Source organism: Phoca vitulina, unplaced genomic scaffold, assembly GCF_004348235.1.
Source record: "Phoca vitulina isolate PV1807 unplaced genomic scaffold, GSC_HSeal_1.0 scaffold25, whole genome shotgun sequence".
Taxonomy (NCBI): Eukaryota; Metazoa; Chordata; class Mammalia; order Carnivora; family Phocidae; genus Phoca; species Phoca vitulina.
This window is the reverse complement of record NW_022589728.1, coordinates 33,100,961-33,121,396: the sequence shown is the minus strand read 5'-3', so window position 1 is coordinate 33,121,396 and position 20,436 is coordinate 33,100,961. Positions and strand designations below refer to the sequence as shown.

The 20,436-nt window shown below is 38.4% G+C and overlaps 1 protein-coding gene across 13 annotated transcripts in view; it reads right to left on the bottom strand.

Moving 5' to 3' along the window:
• The window catches only part of RALYL (RALY RNA binding protein like), an 817,889-nt gene that overhangs the window by 158,552 nt on the left and 638,901 nt on the right, over positions 1–20,436 (bottom strand). The window lies entirely within an intron of this gene.

The window sequence follows — 20,436 nt, the reverse complement described above, 5'->3', positions numbered from 1 at the left end:
TACAACATTATCTGTTCATCAGATCTGTGATAATGCACGGAAGACTCATGATCACTACACTCTGTTGTGTGCTAAAGAGGAAGGGCCCTGTGTCTGCCTGGTTTTCTGTTCTTTTACCTACACCTGGCGTTTTTTGCTGAGGAAACACAGTGTGGTATTACTTGGCACATAAATATATCTTACATCTGCACTGTACATCTGAAGCTATAAATTATTTCTGTAGTGCTTTACAAACAGTCATCTTAACGAAGAGAAGTCTGAGGCACAAGGAAAGAAAGTCACTTGCCCAGGGTCTTAATGGCATGGTAAAATAAATCCAGCCCAGAATCACGTTATTCTGTTCTTACTTGAGGGTCACATTAAATAGATACTTGATTTGAAATAAACATCACAGAATGGATGCCTCATGTCTGAAGGTAGGCAACAACATGCCCTCCCAACAAACCTGCCTCTAAACACTTGGGTTGTTGGTGAGATGTACTGGGGAAATAATTGTTCAACGGAAGTTTTTTAGGCAGAATGTTCCCACTGACTGTCCGTTTCTTTGTTTGGGTCACAGGAACTGCATTTTGACTAATGGGGTTTTGGTAGATGAGTGCTGGGAAGTCAATAGGGCAGGTACCTATGACGCTATTCTAGAAATCTCTATTTTGAGACAAATATGGGTAAGTGAAAGAGCACAGAGAATTCATTTCTGGGTCAGAAAGAATTGCTTTACTTGTATTTACTTGTATATGTGCACATACCTATAATAAATTTTAAATAAACTTTATTAATTTTTAAGGGGACGATGGACAATGATATTTTGTAAATAGAGTTCTATATCTTTTTCTTTTCTCATTGACTGAACCCATTTCAGATATGAAAAGAAATAACCAATTTTATCACTTTATATGCCATAAGAAAATACCATACCTCATATAGAAAAAAAAATCAATTAAATGGCTGAACTTTTCCAACCTAATTTACTTCCAGATATAGTTACTCAATTTATGTTTACAGAGATGGTTTCAATAAAAATGTCCTTGCTTACCATTAGTACATATGGAGATCAAATGTGGTCACAAATATCAGAAAACAAAATGTATTTTGAATTTTGAAACCACTTAAAATTCTGGGTAAAAGTTAAAAATAATTGGCCCTGGTTTCACAGTTATTACTTTTCATGTGAATATTATGAGATTTCAAGCTACTTAAATTCCTATTAATATTTTTTTTCTTAGTGTAAAGGTTAAGGACAATTTTTAAAAACAGATGACATTAAATATTTCTTTTTTTTTTAAAAGATTTTATTTATTTATTTGACAGAGAGAGACACAGCGAGAGAGGGGACACAAGCAGGGGGAGTGGGAGAGGGAGAAGCAGGCTTCCCGCAGAGCAGGGAGCCCAATGCGGGGCTCGATCCCAGGACCCTGAGATCATGACCTGGGCCAAAGGCAGACGCTTAACGACTGAGCCACCCAGGCATCCCTCTCAACATCACTTTTATAGAATAGTTATACTGTTGTATTTTAGCAGCTAATGCTCAACTACTTTTGTGCTATACACAGAATGTTTATGCAAAATTAATCTTATATATTTCAGTATTTCTGGGTAATTTTTTCCCATTCCCTTTGGATGTAGTCTATGGTATCAGCTAAGAACATTGAACGCTTACCTTACATCTGCCAAAAATAACAGTAACAATAACAGGCCTCTAAAGAAGATATTTATCGAACTAACCTAGGAGCATTTGGGCAAGAGGCTGGCAGCTTCTTTGTGGACAATTAACCTATTCTACAAAAACAAATGTGTATAAAATATGTATGTCGGTGTCCTTTTCGTTATACCATAAACTTTCCTTATTAAAAATGAGATGGTCTGAGAAGGCAATGTCTGATTTTAACGGACATCATTTGGCGTTTTTAAAAGCATATGGCAGACGGCAGCAAGGTGAGGGCTTCCCAGTTGCCACCAGTGGGTAGGAACCCAGAGGGCCACCTTCCTCCCGAGAGTCTCAGGGCTGTGGGGATACACCACATGAAAACGTTTTCATTTTGATCAATTCTGAGGCATCTAATTCTGTAAAATTCAGAGTACTTTTCCAATGTAATCTCACAAGTCAATTTGCATGCAGAGTTTCTGCCAACTTCAGGTAAAAATTGTGCAAGGCACAGGACTGCGGGAGGGTGACAGCCAATCAGGATGTCATCAGAGTTATCATTTCATCAAGTGTGAGGCGCAGGTCAGCACGATTGAGCTCTGTGTTCCCAGAGAGGTGCACAAAACTGCTAACGGCACCCAAGTACTGTTAGGTGGGAAGACACGTTAAAAACATTGACTCACAGAGTGAGAAAATTACCCTTCTCAGTGTTCTTCCAGTTTTCTGACTGCATTAAAGAGAAAGTTTCTGCTGGTGCTAGTTCTGACATTTCTCTAGTACTGTCTTTTTTTGAACAAGAGAGAGATAGAGATAGAGATAGAGGTACAGAGACAGAGAGAGATTGTGAGAAGCAGGAACAGTTTTTTGTCATATGAAAGTACTGAACTGAATTTAAAAGGAAATGTTTTGTCCTTTCATGCTATTTATCTTAAATATACCTCCTACTTATGAAAAGGGATACCTGGTTTTTCATTTTTTGGAATGAACTAAAGTTTAGTTTTAAAGATACATTTATTTTAAGTAAAAAAAAAGTCAACTTAACCTTTAAAATTAAATTAAAAATACTACTAGTGGTGTATAGATACAGCAAAAATCATAAGGGTACAACACAAATTAAAATTAATGAAATTTGTAAGCACTAATATGTGAAAATATCTAAGGGCACTGGAATCTTATAGACCCTGGTTGAATCTTGATTCTGCCTTTTTTTTTTTTTTTTTTTAAGATTTTATTTATCTGAGAAAGAGAGAGTACAAGCAGGGAGAGCAGCAGAGGGAGAGGGAGAAGCAGGATCCCTGCTAAGCAGGGAGCCCAGTGCGGGGCTCAATCCCAGGACCCTGGGATCATGACCTGAGCGGAAGGCAGACACTCAACTGACTGAGCCACCTAGGCGCCCCGATTCTGCCTTTTATTATCAGTATGACCTTGGGGAAGTTACTTAGCCTTTCTAAAATCAGTTATTTCTAAAATATCTATCCTTTAAGTTATTTTAGGCAATAAAGGAAATTATGTATACAAAAAACTCAGCGTTGTTCCTGCAAGGTAGTGAAAATGAAAAAAAAAGTATTGTTTCCCCCCCCTTTTATTTTTGTGACTTGGAAATAAATAAAAATCTTCTCTGTCTCTACTTCTGTGTGCGTATGTGTATGTGTGTACACATTATATCCTACTTTCTCAGCTTTTCTGCTTTTTAAAAATAAGCTATTTTTCCACATTTTTGAGACAACTTAGGCCTAGAGTGATTTCACAACTTGTTTCATTCACATAGCTTTAAATGGCAGGGCTAGATGTTACTTCCAGTAGACCAGTAGACCACAGGCTGGCAAAGTTTGCTTTTAGAAGCTGTTACTGAATGTTATTAAAATGTATTCCTAAAAATGTGGCAAGATAGGAAATATTAAATATGCATAAAGTATCCAGAATACTTATCAGGTTCCAGCTGATAAGCATTCTTATCAGGTTTCCAAAGGGCTGTACTTGCATTTCATCTCGGGCTACCCCAGAGCTTGTGATTTTCCATGTTCAGAACCATTCTAAAGACAGTGAAGGTTTACAAGGGAAGAGCCTGCAGTAGAGTATGGCTGATGGTGTGGCCTGGTTTGCACTGTGAGAATTTTCATGTGTGGGGAAACAGTCAGACAGAATCCCTGACTGCTTAGGTGATAAAGGTGCACAGTGCAGTTGGGTGAACTAGAAGTTGCCCCTTTGCAACTCGAATACTGCCTGGCTTAAAACATCCATGCATTGCATGAAATGCATTATTTAGGCAATTAACTTCTAGAATATGGGGTAGAAATTGTAAAAGGTCAGCACCGTTTAAACGATTAATCTCTTTTCCGCTGTGATCCTGTCTGTTGAACTATGCATAAAATTGAAAAAAAAGTGCCACTTTTTCCTTTCTTTCAATTTCTGATTTAATAAAGTGCTTTCATACCTTTTCCCATTTCTTTTCTCACAGATTATTAGATTCAGTGTAGGTTGAGTAGGTATAACATTGGTTCCATCAGAAATACTGCTGTTAATGACTTTCTTAGCTTGCTCAAGTACAAGTTTCTTGCACTGGTATTTATCAAATGAAGGTAGTCTTTGATCTATTCATTTATTTTTATTCTGAAGAGTTTTTAAAGTTCATTATACTAATAACTTTAAAACTAGCTAGGGAAAAAAAATCAGTAAAGTCCTATGCATAGAACACACTTGGTAATGGATCAACTGTATTTGGAGCATTAAAAAAACCTGAAACTTGAAAAAAATATTGCTAGTCATTTGGCAGATAAAATGCTCAGGTCACTAAGTTCAACAACCTCTGGAAAAGGCAATGGGAGGTGAGTGTCTATAACTAACTAACCCTTCCCCTAAAAGTCTATTAATCTATCCAGTAAATATAATGTTGGAAAATCAACTCCTGTAATTTGAATATACTTTAAGACTTTAGATGAATGAATTGACTGATATATCTAAGAAATAGCTTCTGATATTTTCATTTAGAATATTACTTGTGCTTAGCATTTTAGATTTAGAATAAAGAAAAATATAGCAAAGGGTTCCAATGTGTTTATAGATTCAATATCACAGAAAATAGGAAGTATTACTAACATGCAGATCTGGGAAGAAGAAAATGCTGAAACTTCTTAAAAATTTAGTATTCATATAATGTTAGTGCCAGAAAATCAAGGAATATATCACTATTGTGTCAGGAATTCAACATTCATTATTTAATAGGATGAATGGGATTACTTTTATGTGCATTCTTTGAATATAAAGAGAGTTAGGTAAGGGCGCCTGGGTGGCTCAGTCGTTAAGCGTCTGCCTTCAGCTCAGGTCATGGTTCCAGGGTCCTGGGATCGAGCCCCACATCGGCTCCCTGCTTGGCGGGAAGCCTGCTTCTCCCTCTCCCTCTGCCTCTGCTTGTGTTCCCTCTCCCGCTGTGTCTCTCTCTGTCAAATAAATAAAATCTTTAAAAAAAAAAAAAGATAGTTAGGCAAGGTTGAAGACACTAATTTTCACCCGGTTAAACAAATGTGGTGAACACTCACCTGAAGTGTTTGTGCTTCAGTGTCTGGTGTCTTCACTGACACACAGTTGTCCGTAAAACAGGGAAGAGTGACAAGGCACCAGAGAATTGAACAGAACGTGCCTCTAATATGCCATGGTGCACACAGGCAGCATTAGAAACCAGGCAGGGAATATAGACAAAGTGTGGTTTAAATTTTATGACTCTAAATGATATTACCATGGTTACAGTGCCGTTTTTTTTATAATGCCCTTTTAACCAGTGCAATTTGTAGAATCTTTATGTGTCCCCCTAAACGGGAGGTAATTCTAGTTAAAGTATTCTTTAAAAGTCAAATGAAGCAAATCTACACCTACTAGGCAATCAGTGAATTATTTCTTTCTCATGAGTGGCTTAGAGAAAAATGGAAAACATTTTCAAACATCAGTAATAAGCTTTGCTAAGCATATTCATAAGAAAAGTGTTCACATATTATGGAATTATTTTCTTATAGAAAGAAAATTCTTTTGTTCTCTTATGCTTTCTCATTTCTTAAAAATACTGTGCAAATATTAGCATTTCAAAATTTCACATATTGTTTTAATACTTTAATACATATTGTTTCTTTTAAAGCTAGAAATTTAGAAAGCACTGGTCAACTAGTGGTGGTTAACAAAATTTACCTTGTACTTATATTCCTATTTACCCTTAATAGGCCCTGTATTTAAAAAATCTATCATATCTATTTTCGTCAGTGAATTCCAAAGAGACCTTTTAATTGGCAAGTTCAACTTTAAGTAACAATGAAGGGGTGCTTAACAGCCAACAACTGTGTAACAGTGAATTAATACTCTAGTCATTGTATTAGTTTTATAGAATATGTGCAGATTGAAGAATATGTTTTAGGATATAAATCTTTAACTAGAATGTAAGCTTCATCTGTGAATGAGGCACCCTCCACCCCCAAAAGAGGCATTTTCTCTCTTTCTTTCTCTCTCTCTTTCTTTCTTTCTTTCAAGCAAAGGAAGGGGGAGGGGCAGAGGGAGAGGGAGAGAGAGAATCCCAAGTAGGCTCCATGCCCAGTGCAGATCCCAACAGGGGCTCAATCTCACAACCTCAAGATCATGACCTGAGCTGAAATCCAGAGACAGGCACTTAACAGACTGAGCCACCCAGGCACCCCTAAAAGAGGCATTTTCTTTCTTATTTACTGACCTTTACTAGTGCTTAGAATGGTGCCTGAACATAATAATCACTTATAATAATCATAATAATCATTAATAAGTATTTGCTGGTTGCTTGAATAAAAATGGCATGAATGGAAAAACATGTATCTAGTTAAACTGTTTCTGTTGCATAAAACTCTTAACATCACTAGGACTCTCTTCCCAATTGTGTATACCCTTTGGAATTCTGGAATAATTTATAGGAAGAGAAATATTTGTTTGCCTCTCAGAATCTTAGAACAGTTTATTGATTTAATGTTTGTGGCTAGACAACATCAGAACTATGGTGTGGGGTTTTATCATCTGGCACAAAAATAGGCTTTCTGAGCAAACCACATACATACATGGGTTATTTTAAGAACCTTATGTTACTGGGGCACCTGGGTGGCTCAGTCGGTTAAGCGGCTGCCTTTGGCTCAGGTCATGATCCCAGAGTCTTGGGATCGAGTCCCGCATTGGGCTCCCTGCTCAGCGGAGAGCCTGCTTCTCCCTCTCTTTCTGCCTGCCTCTGCCTACTTGTTCTCTCTATCTCTGTCAAATAAATAAATAAAATCTTAAAAAAAAAAAAGAACCCTATGTTACTGATATCAGTATGTAGCATCTTACTCATCCTTAATGGAAAAATGGGAGTTACCTCTTAGGCAGCCAGAATATGACACATCTACTCCATAGAACTCCTTATGTGTGTGTATGTGTGTTTGATCACTTGGATGGGAATCCCTGCCCATAGATTATCTAGTCTCTGTGTGCGGCAGATCAATGTGAGGAGACCAAGATTCCATTGGTGAGGGTTAAGAGATGGGGGTTGAGTGAGATCTAAAGATTAAAACACAAAAATCTAGAATTTGTCAAGTGTGATTATGTATGGTTAAGTAAATGATAGACAAATTCTCCTTCCTAAATGAGATCATTATGTACCCTCTTTTATTTCTTGACTAGTTCCTTTCTTCTTAGTATCCCCATAGAAATGAAAATAATTTTTCCAAATTTGAAATCACTGTAACTTCTCTCAGATTTCAAATGGTTCTGTTAGCCTACAAATTCCTATACCTCAGTTCCACAGAGATGATCTCAAAAGAGTATCTTGATGTACACTAATAAAATGTGCTGGAATTTTAAGACAACAAAAGTTGAAAGGGACATGTATAAACACTATAATGAAATCATTTAAATGTTTTCCTTTCAGAGTTATTAAAATTTCCTACAACTGGCACTTCCCTTAAATTTTGTTACTTGAGTGAAGAGATTAAGTTTGCCATACACATATACTTATAGCAGTGATTTTTATAAACATGATCTTATTTAATCCTTTCAATAACCTGCAAAAACTTCCTTTAACAGATGTGGAAGTAAGCCTCAGAGAGTCAGTGATTTGCCTAAGGTCCTGTAGTTATTAAAAAGCATGCCATTCTGAATCTAAAACCCAAATAACCCTTCTGAATTGCTAAACTTACATCTGGCACTTTGTAAGGAAAACACTTTTTTCCATTTAAAAAAAGGCAAAGAGCAATTTCCCCTTGCCTTTTTTCTTAGAGTGTCTCTTTGGAGGTCTAGTGAATCTGGGTCTTTCCTTTAACCTTTGACATAAAGATAAATCCCATTAAGGGTAAATCCCATTCTCCAACGTTTACAGTGTAGCATAGCTCCAAGATTACCAGCCAGATAACCTCTAGACATATGATAATGTTGAATTTTACCAGAGCCCTGTGATCCTGAAAAACAGTGAAGGTTAAGGACAACCCTCTTCCCTGTCCCCTCCATTCTACCCTTTGTGTTTTGGAAAATGGCTTACCACAAAGAACCATCCTTCCCCATTTGACTTAGATAAGACTTAGTGATGCCTGCTTGTTTACCTATGACACAGTTAGACACAGACCCTCCAAATTCCCATTCTTAGTCTCATAAATGATTAGCTGAACTGTTCCATCCGTGATGATCAATGAGAATAACATGCCTGTTAACTAAATTTTGGTTAAGTTCCTCTTCTTCTTCTAGGACTCTAAACTTAGGTCCACTATCAGCCTGAGCCAATATACAACTACTCTGGAAGGGCCCCTCTGGGAAAATAGGCTGGACCCAGGGTAAAACATTACCTGATCTATTATTCAGTTTGCCACCCTTTCACCCATTTCCCCACATTCAGTTAGCTCCAGCTTTGTTTACTCCTCTCCATAAAAGGAAAACGCGTTTAGCTTAACTCTTGAGATGCTTGCAGAGCTTATGGTCATGGCTCTCTATTGCAACAACCTCATCCTCCCTTGCAATAATCCTTCCAAATAAAGCATCTGCTTACCAAATTTGTATTTGTTTTTAATTTGACATATGTAATAGGAGAGCTCTGGATTTGGCTCTGAGAACTCTTCGGAGCTGTACAGGAGATTGTCACAAGGTTCAGCTTTTTGTCTCTTGAGGAGATAAATGTTCTGCCTTGCTGCATAAAATGCGTGAGATTTTGTCCTAATAGCCAAGATGGCCTTAACTTTCTCCCTAGCTTGACTAAACTTTAGGCGGGTTTCTTCCTGTCTGGAGGACCCTGACCTCCATTTTCTTAGAGCATTTACTTTAGAGCACTTGTATTTGCAAATTCTCTCTGCCCCTTTGAGATGTAAATCTTCTCCCAGCTTCTTGTCTGTTTCACAATTTAGTTCCTTCTTTCTCAAGGATCTGCACGCCTTCCTTTGAAATGTACTCATCAAGGAAGATAGCGCCCCCTACTCCCAGTCTCTGGGAGGGCAGGAGCCTAATTAGGTAAGTGACAATTAGCTGACATAGATGGCCTAATCACCTTGATCAACCTTTCTGCTAATGTCTCTTAGTACTTTTCCACCAGCTCACCCCAGGCTTAAAAACTCTGCTGCCTTTCCTTTGAACAAAGTTGAATTCAGTCTTTCTCTTCCATTGTCATAGATAGTCTTGAATACAGTCTTCCTTACCTATTGAATTCTAGACAGTGCAATTTTTCTTTGGCACTAACATTGTGGTCACTTTGGTGCTAGCTTACATGCAAGTAAATCTGTGAATATTTACTCAAAAATTACATTTTCTCTTCTATACTGGGAGGGAAGGGTCTTTCTGTTGCCTGGATGGTTTTATTTCTCCAACAACTTTCATCACTCACCTTCAATACTTCAGATTGCTCTATCTTCCTCTAGAACATTATAACGTTTCTAGAAAAGCAGTTCTTTTTTTTTGTTTTTGTAAATTTAAGGCTTGTTTTTGGACTGCCTCTCATTTCTAAGACTTCAGAACCTTTCTATTCTCTTCCTCTTTTGTTTTCCTCTGTATAGATACTCTGGGATGGTGAAAATATTTTATTTTGTTTGGATCTATACTCTAGATTTATTACTTTGCCTTTTAACATCATTACAGGCAGTTTGGAAATTACATGTCTACCACAATACTTCTCACATCTCAGAAGCCCTTAGCTCTAAAGCCCATTTGCTAATGACCCCGTTGCTGTCCTAGCTGCAGTCGGAACCAAAGCATCTACATACTTACGTGGCATACTTCAGTTTTGAATTCTCTGAAGTTTATTATCTTACGAACTTGTGACTTTCAGCTTTTTGTGGGCTTAGAAATTGCAGATTGGGAGTGAGAGAGAGGCTTATTTCTTGGTTTGTTTTATAACTTGGTGTCCTAGCTTTACTAACTAAATTCAGGTTACTTCAAATTTGCATTTTTATCACTCATGGGAGGTAATAATACAGAACCACTGAAAACCAACACAACAGAGTCAACACTGCTGTGTTGATTTTGATGTGTTGGTTTTAAGCCTCCTTCTGTTGTTCCTCTTCAGTGCCTTTAAGATGCACAGAATGCTGCCTGAATGACCTAGTGACTAAGTTATAATGAAAACTGTTTGCTTCTCTGCTTTGTATAATAACCCTCTAAATCACAGAGGGCATGCATACAAAAGTAATAGTTAGAACACAATCTGATTAGAATACACAATAAAATGTGCTTAAAGATAGGAGGGGGCTCATAGTTTGAGGGAATCTGAGGACATTTTCCTCTCTTTCTTTATTAAATATTCATTAACATTAACATGTGCTAAAGCACTATACTAAGGAAAACTACAAAATAAAATAAGCCCTGAGAAATTCACAATCAATAAGCCAGAAAGAAGGGAAATCACTAATTACAATATAGCAAATTAAGTATGATGAGATATGTATAGAATGTGGTCTAAAGAACAAAGCAAACCCAAATGTATCCAGGATAGGTTGGGGGCTTTGTCCAGGGATGGACTCATGACATGTGACAAGGCTCTTGAAGACACAGGATGTGTTGATCAACCAGACAAAATAAAGAAGGGGAAGGGTATTCAAGTTAGAAGGAACAGCATACCCATATAGCATGACATAGCGTGTCAAGGACCATCAAGTAATCCAGCATCCCTCTATCTATCCACCTCATCCACCTCCCCCCCGCCCCCCTTTCCCTACCATATGCTGGAAACTATGCTATGCATGAGGGATCCAAAACCAAAAGACATCATCCAGCCTGCAAAGAGTTTTTGGTCCAGTTGGAGAAAGAGACATTTTTAAAAAGTAAGAGCAACAATGAAGTGAGTGTTCTAATAGAAGTCTGTGTGAGCTATGGAGGACACACTTAACTCTACCTGGGATTATCAGGAAGGTTTCTAGAGGGTGTCATATTAGAGCTGAGTAATGAAATAAAAGTGGATGTTCACCAGTATGAGGAACAGAATGACATTCCAGGAAAGTTAATCCCTTTCCTCACCCTGCAGGCAACCTCTGTTCATTTAAATGCAATTATGAAGTACTGTACTCTTTTGTACAAAGCATTTTTCACTTAGCATAATTTTTTTAAAAGATTTTTCTGCATTGTTGCATGTATCAGTAGCTTGTTCCCTTTTGTTGCTGAATAGTCTTCAATGCATGTATCCATTTTCTGACTGATGGATTGTTTCTAGTTTTTGGATATTCTGGGTAAAGCTGCTAAAACATTCTTACACAGGTACTGTCTAGACATATATTTTCATTTCTCTTGAATGCTTAAGAGTTGAATTGCTAGCTCATTATGTCTAGTTTTATAAGAAATTGCCAGATGTTTCTAAATGGTTATTATATTGTATCTTCCTACCAACCATGTTGGAGAGTTTGAGTGGTCCACATCTTTGCCAACATTTCACTCCATCAGTCCATTTGGCTATTTTGGGGCCTGTGCAGGGTTACTTTTTTGTAGTTTTAATTTGTATTTTCCTGAAGACTGATGATTTTGAGCGAGTTTTCATGTGCTTACTTCTTCTTTGGTGAAGAATCTATTTGTCCTTCCTTCTTCAAGTACCATGTGCTCTATCTCAAGGCTTCTCAACCCTGGCTACACATTAAAACATCTTTGGACTTTTGCTTTGTCTCCACCCCAACTCTGATTTAATTGTTACAGGTTGAGGCCCCTGTCATTGGTATTTATAAAAAAGCACTCTTGGTGATTCTATGGGTGCCCAAGTTTGAAAACCTTACTGCTGTGGTCCAGTGGTTCTCAATTTCCTTAGGTATCAGAATAACCTGGAGGGTTTGTTAAAAAACACAGATTGCTGAGATCCACCTCCAGAGTTTCTGATTCTCTAAGTCTGGGTTAGAGCCTGAGAATTTGCTTTTCTAACAAGTTTCCACATGATGTGATGCTGCTGGTCCTGGGACCACCATCTGAGAATCACTGCTTTAGCCAAACGAACCAACCAACTTCTCAATAGACACCAAATTCTGTCAAGCCATTCTGGGTGTATTCTGTTCTCTCTGTTGAGATCCCATCTAACTCTTTGTCTTCTTGCACATGCTTTTTCATTCTCTAGGAACCAACATGAGTGTCACAACCTTCATGAAGTCTGCTCAGATTCATTTCCTCTCTCATTTCTCTGCCACACTCTATTGCCATGATTCCTGTGGTAATTGTACTTATCACACTGTTTGGTTAATATCTGTTTATTTGTTCTGGCTGCAGCATTTCCCTCTTCCACACAGTGTGAGTGCTATAAAATCAGAAATCACTATGCCTTGTCCTTTGAATCTTTAGCAACTAACAATATCTGGCACATTACTGAGTTTCCACTATTTTATTTAAAAATTCTTTTGATTGCTGTTTTAATGAATGAGTGGCTGGATGACTAAGAGAAAATGTAATATATAAGGCTTCTCACATACTCAGATTCTTTAAAACTACAATTGACCACCTGTTATTAAATTGGTGGCCAGATCATAGGAGCCAGAGAGCAAATCTACAGCAACAACTAAAAATAAAAGCCACATATCATCCCAGGCTACAGTGAGCATTATCTTTTTTTTTTTTTTTTTTTAAAGAAAAAGCATAAAAAAGGGGACTTGAAAGGAATTCTTTTGAATTGAATAAGCCAGCAAATATAAAATCAAAGAAAACTTTAAAAAGATGAAAGCAAAGTATGATTTTTCTCGGAGTATTACATTTGTTTCCCGGAGACTTTCTTATCAAATAAGAAGTGCTTTATAAAAAATCAAATCTCCAGAGATTTTTAAAAAACAAAGTTCCATTTGAAGACTGTTGCTAGAAATGTTGTAAGGTTTTATTGAAATATTCCCTTGCAAACTGAGATAGTAATGGATAACAATTTCCTTGCTCACATTGTGCTGGAGACTAAGTGCTGTTCATGAGGTATCTCATTTAACCCTTACAAGAGCCCTAGAAAGTGGGTATGATTATTCCAATTTCACTGATGACAAAACAGAGGCTGAAGGAAATTAAATAATTTGTTCAAGGCCAGTGTTCAAACCCATTTTTATGGAGGGTTGCCAGATGAATTACGGGATGCCAGGTGAATTTGAATTTCAGACAGATAACAGAAGGCTTTTGCATTGTTTCGTTTTGTTACAAGTATGTCTCATGTAGTATTTGGGACATGATTATATTAGAAAATTATGCATTGTTTACTTGAAATTCAAATTTAAGTGGGTGTCCTGTATTTTTATTTGCTAAATCTGAAAACCCTACTTTTATCTCACTCCAGAAAAACTGGCCTCAGACCATGAGGTTGCATTGTGTCCTAATTCTCTCTTATATAAAGGCAATCCCCAATTTACTGACATGAAATTTATGGGCCGAACTTCAAACAGTAAGCACGGCATCGAGGCCCTTTAGGATCTGGACTCCACCTTCCCGTTCTCCCATGCAGGGGCCTCACAAGCGCCAAGGCTCTGAGGCGGGAGCTGAATGACGTGGGCCTGGAGGCCAGCGTGGCTGCTGTGGAGCGAGTGGGCGAGAAGTCGGAGCCGGGTCAGAGGCTCCATGATGCAGGGCTTTGGCGACCCCCGTGAGGGCACGTGTTTCTACTCTGAGTGAGGCGGGCAGCTCTTGGGGAGTTTCAAACAGAATGACATGCCCTGGCTGGCGTTTTAACCGGAGCAAACTGGCCGCTGTTTGGAAAACCATGGGCAGAAACAGGGATGTAGTGCAAATATTCAGGCGGCAACTCAAGTGGCTGCTTTCCTTGATGGCGGACTCCTCGTTGGTGGGTTCAGGCTGCCAGTGGTGTTATGCTGGGCTCTGGGTGTCAGCTTCCAACTTGGAGCCGACGAGAGGGGCGTCGTGGTCCCAGCTTTAAGGTGGAACCTGGTGTTGTTTCATACGGAGACCTGAAGGGGGGGTAGCAAAGTCTGTGGCTAGACTGCACCCTCAAGGGGAGAGCGGGTGGTGGACAGGCGGCAGGGGCACGTGACCGGTCATGTTCCCGAGCCTAAACGAGACACTTCCTGGGATCCCCAGAACCAAGTGGGAGAGACTTGGGGGTGGGGCTGGCAAGGTACTGCAACTGTGCAGGGGTCCAAATGAGGCTGGAAGACGTTTGTGATTGGTCTGTGACCTAACTTATAACATACCTGGATAGGCCTGGAAACATGAGGGTTAGCAAAATTAAATAAAAGAAGTTAAAAGGGACAAGAAGACACAAAAGGAGATATGAAAGGATACAGTGCCATACAAAAAACCAATAAACACTTGGCAAATTTTTAACTAAATGTCTCCTTTGTGCCAGGCATGCGCTTTTCAGACATTACCTCATTCATTGTTCACAACAATGCTGGGGCAGGCATATATTATTACCAAACCCCTTTTATAGATGAAAAAAGTTGAGGCCAGCGAGGACACAGGTAAACAGCTTATACAAACTCATGGAGATGTGAACTATTGCTGTCAAACTGTAGGCAGAATTCATTTTTTTTTTTTTTTTAAGTAATCTCTATGCTTAACGTGAGGCTCCCACTCTCGACCCTCGGGAGTCAGGAGTCAGCCGTTGTTGTTTAAAAACAACTAAGCCATCAAGCCTCCACCGCAGCGGCGGGGTGTGTGTGTGTGTAATCCTAATGAGCTAGGCATAGTTCTGTAGCTAAAATAAAAATGATAGAAATCAAGAGAGATGCCAAGAAGAGCAAGTCTGAAAATCACAACGAGGAACACTTACTACAGAGAGACCAGAGCTCCTGAAGAGGCAGGATTCCAGTGTGGAGAGCCCGAGAAGACATGTCCATCTGTCACACCCTTTGCCTCCCATCAAGTGCTTAGCCGTCTCCCATTTCTGTTGAGAAGAGCTGGCCAATTAGCTGCAGAGGCCCTGGCCATTCATACCTCAGCAGCAGCCCACCCAGGCCAGGTCCCTTGCAGCACACAGGTGCCATGATTGCTCATCGTATCCCTAACTCTGTCCAAATTACAGATTCAAGATGAAGTCAAGATGAAGGTCTCTGAATGCTGCATGGAAATACAGGCCCAAATCAAACAGGTTAAGTAACCACTTTCTTGCTTCCTTGTGATACATACCTCTAACTAATTTAGATGACACTACCTTTGGGAGTGTGTCTCCCAAGTTCTTGGTTCTCCAGCTAGCATTCAGCCCAAATGATGAAAATGAAGAGACGGATGCATGGTTGATAAAGGGGAGCATCAAGGTAAAGGATTTCATAAGGAAAAAAACAAAAAGTTTCGAAAAGAAGGTGACATTTTCAGTCTGGTTCATAAAGACCCAAAAGAGCAATCAGAATACTTTATGCGTTTCAGATCTTCAGTGGCGTATCAGAGTGCTTGCTTAGAGGTCTTTCCAAATATGGGGTTCAGTTTGTGGTCCAGATCTTTCCCAATGTGCACAGAAATTCAAAACTTTATAAGCCCAGGTGACTTGCTTAGTTGAATGTTTTGTTAAATGCTGAAAAATGTATTACAACATAGTACTGAGCTTGCATGCCTAAGTATTACACAATCTAGCTAGGTAATTCTACTGTGGATGCTTACTAGATTTACTTGATCTGATTGTATGTAGTCAGCAAAAGCAAAAGCAATTACAAGTAGAATTCGAAAGAGCTCAAATTCTTTATAATCCATTTAAATGTTTGGTTTGTCTATAGTTTCCTTTGAATTGATGGTTTAGCTCTGCAGTTTCAAACCTCGGCCTGATAAAAGTACAGATTTCTGGGCTCTTACCCAGATAATCTATATCAGCATTTTCAGCAGCACCTTAGGTATTTGGATGTAAGTCAACCAAGAACTTTGCTTTGGAAAACAATGAATAGCCTCTCTAAGGGCCTTTAACATATCTGACAGCTTTGTAATGTCCTAGAGTGTATACAGAAGCCTTTTCTCATACACCTGGTAGAGTTCATTTGCCCTTTTGAATTAGCAGGGTACTAAGCACTTACTTTTCTATAATATTTCCCATTATGGCATAGACTACTTTTATTTTGGATCATGCTATTTTATATAAAAGGCGGTAACAACTTTGGTGGATATGAAAAAAAAATAAAAGAGCCTGAAAGGTATAAATGTCTTATTTGTGAAGTTTTAGTCATTTTATAAAAAAAGTCTATCATCTATCTATCTATCTATCTATCCATCCATTTGTCCACCCACCCACCTACCTACCTATCATACGAAGTATCTAATGTATTTTGGATATTTAATATATTTTTTATAAAATGGTCTGGGAACAATGAAAGTTGATTTGAATATTCTTTTCTCAAGCTTAGCACATACTGTTACTTTAATTTGGCATCCTTTGAGATAAAGTTCCAATCTTACTTCTGCCAGGAGCCTTTCTGGACCATCCTATCTATGTGTGATTCGCCATTTGTAAACTGTATCTTCATATGGTTCTTAACATACTGCTTTTTTTTTTTTTTACCTGTAGCTTTTATCCTCAGTTGGTTTATATCCTTCTTGAGGGAAAACATAGGATTTTCCTTCTTTATTTCCATAGCAAAAACCTCAGTGCCATTCATTAGTGTTCAATCAATAAATATTTGCTAATGGATTTATTCAGAAATAGGAGTAGGGTAGTGGTGTGCTAGTGTATGTATAGTTCATTAATACAGAGTTCAATTTTAAATAAATTCAAGTCTTAATTCCTATGCATTAATGAAATATGTAGGCATAGAAAATTGTAGAATTACAGGTTTTTAGCTTCGGCTGGCTGCTTATAAATTACCAAGTGCATGTCTATTATTTTTTACATGAGGAAATCAGTGTTCTTTAGGGCACTAAGCTACCTGAAAAAAGGAATCATTTACTTAAACATTTCATTTCATACATAAAACAATAGTTTTAGTTATCTTTGCATTTTTTTGGTAGCACCTGGTAGCACCACAGAATAGGCACCCAAATGTCAGCTGAATGGATTGCTTCACGGAAATCAGTTTCACTAACTGGATATTTAGAACGAGACAATGAATGGACAGCTTGTGCCTTCAGCTTCTCACATGCTCCACAAGGGGTACCACCAACTACAGCTGTCCCATTAGCTCATTTTGCTGGATCTCTCTTGCTTCAGATACAATTCTTGTTTCCTGTTCATTCCAGATTTTCTTTGAGCACCTGCCTGAGCATGTGGATTCTAGCTCTTCTTTCTGACTCCTACTGCATGTGTTAAAAACCTAATTATATTGTATCCTTCCTGAATCTGTAATCATATCTGCCTTTCTAAAAGAGAAGATTTATGCTTTTACTTTTCTTTTCAGGAACCACGGATGATCTGGTTCATGTGGTCTGGAAAGGAGAAAACAGTGGGCACCAGATAGAGGAATTTTCTCTTGGCCGGTCACTAGGAGGTACTCCTCAGTCTCCGTTTAGATTGCTCAACCTCATTCATTGTTTTCCAAGTCTTAGAAACAAAGTGAGATATTAGATATAGGGTTTAATTCTTCAGTACCCTAAGCCCCCAGTTATAACACAAGGGTAGAGGGAGAAAACCCAAGCATCTCTAGCAACAGTAATGCTGATCAGTTACTGCTGATCGGTGTGTTTAGAGTGTAAACCAAGCACCATGGTTTGGATTTATTCCCTTGGCTGCATGACCAATCCTTGCTCCTTCAGATGTAGTGCTCCTGGAACAGACTCACTCGGAGTAAAGATCAAACAGAATGTATTTTAGAAATTTCTGATCTAACCTTACTATTTTTCAGATAAGGAAGCTGAGACTCAGAGAAGTTATTTGTTTTAAGGTGATTCAATTGGATTGGATAATGACAGATCTGGGACTAACACTGGCCATGTGGTCTCTTTCATGGCAGCTGACTTTTGGTAACTGTCTTATTCTTTTACTTCTTTTACTTTCTCTTTTACTTTTATCTGATATTTGGAGTGATTTCATGCCCATGTAGATGACCAGTCTTGCAGCTGAGCCTCGAAGTTCCTTGAATTCTTCATATGCAGTGACTTTTGCTCTGATCCCACTTCCATCACCGCCTCCTATGGATCTTCTTATCACTTAACTGTCACATGTCTGAAATATCTCAATCTCTAAGTACAGCCTTCACTTTTCTCATATGCATTTCATTTTCCCTCCCTTTAAATGCATAGGACTTTCCCTTTCTGCCTCCATTTTCTCCTTGTCAGCCCCCTCCTATGTTCCCCTCTTCCCTGCTCAGGTTCAACTGCATGATTCATCTAGTTAGCCAGTCTTTACTAATGTCCTCAATGCTCTTTATTTGTTGTTTTTCTTTGCACTTATCTGACAAAAATCCAACTGAACGTGTTGGCTTTCTCCATGCTTCTACCAGGGCTGACACAAGCCAGTGGAGAACACCCCACAGCTGGGCTGATTGATGCCTCTACAACAGTGGTTCTCAAGGTGTGGTCCCCAGACAGGCAGTCCCAGACTCACTCAGCATACTGAATCAGAAACTCTTGGAATGAAATACAACAATCTGTATTTTAACAAGTTCTCCAGGTAATCCTGATAGACTCTAAAGTTCGAAAAATACTACTTATTAAATCTTTGTCTTTAACCTCAATTGGCTATTAACACTAGCTGTCAATCTTTATATGTTTTCTAAATTAGTGATCCTCTATATTTTACATACTAGCTTCTTTAAATCTCCATTCTCCTCCAATCTGTGGTCCTGCCTGTCTCTTCTCACTCTCCAGAGATGATCACCCTCTGACTTATACAGTTTGTGCTTGAACTCCCTTAAGCACCTGCCACCAAATCCTCAGACTTATCGCAGTTAGTTGCAGTGGTAGTGTTCCTCTTCATGTTGAGGGCCAGCCCCACACACCTGCTCTAGATTCCTTTCCCTTCAGCATTGGGAACTTTCTCCCTTTCTCTTTATCAAGTTCTCTCTCTCCACTGACATCTTCTACCCGACCTCATCACAATTTACATTCATACACTTGGGGATTTTGATTTTAAGTGTCATAAAAAGCACTCTAGGATTTTAAGCAAGGGAGTAACATTACCTGATGTACATAGTTTATGAAGATTTTTATCTTTCTTGTGTGGAGAATGGATTGCATGAGCTGAGCCAAGAAAATCAGTCTGGCTGTAGTGGAGATGTAACTAGCTTCGGGTTATGATTTTGAAGTAGAATTAATAGGGGAGGGTGGAGAGAATCAAAGGTAATCCTAGTCTTCTTGGTTTTAACAACTGTGTGGATAATGAAGTTGTTTATCAGAATGAGAAAGACTGGGAAGGGATAAGATGACTGGAAAAAAACCAATAATGTTTTGGTCATGTTGAGTTTCAATTGTTTATTGGAGGAGATCTATGAAGAGACAGGCATCTAAATACATGAGTCTAGAATTCCAGGGAGAGATCAGGAATACAAATTTAGATTTAGGAATTTTTTGGCCCATAGGTGACATTTAAAGCTCTGTTATTGATTGAAGTCATCCTGGAAAAGTGTGTAGAAAGAGAAGGTAGCCTATGACAAAGCCCTGGGCTACTCTAATATTTAAAATGCGAATATGGAGTCAAAGTTTCTAACACAGGAAAATGGGAATGAGCAATTGGTATGTTAGGAGAATTTCTCAGAATTCTCCTAATCAATTCTCAGCCAAATTCTTCAGAGAAGTAAATGAAAATAAGAACAGAGAGGTAACCATTGGAAATGGCAACACAGGGGGCTCCAGAGACCTTGGCAAAAGCACTCATGATAGAATGGTAAAAACAGAAGTCTGATTGGAATGGGCTGAGGAAATTAAGTTATTGAATTGGTCTGGCCTGAGGAAAAGCTGAAAGATCTGTTAGTCCTTCATTCTAGTCCCTGCTTAATAGATTCCTGAAATCAAAACCATCCTAAAAAGTGACTTAAGTCCTTCAAGCTGATGCCGACTTTTGGAGAAATAAGGGTGGTTATTAAAGACTCTAAAGACTCTCTGAAAAGTTTAAATGAAGGTCCCATACAATTTAAACAGAACTAGAATGTTAAAAATCAATATAGAGCTTCCTAAATGAAACGATTGATAGGGTAGTTACCATACCAAAACAACAACCACCATGACAAAATTAGTTAAGTAACAATAGGTATTATAACAAATTGGAATCTGATATTACCTGGGATAAGTCAAGTTTCATATGATCAGTCCATAGATATTTGAGAGTTGGCAACGTGCACACACACACACACACTCACACTTGCCACCCTCTCATCATTTTTATTAGTCAATCCCTTTAAGATAGTATGTTTAATTTCATGGATGATAAAATATGAGAAATGGCATCCTCATCAGCATATATTTATGAAGTCCCTGGTGTACACATATAGGAAAGGACATTAGATATAAGCACTATGATTATAACAAAATTGGGGAAATAAAAC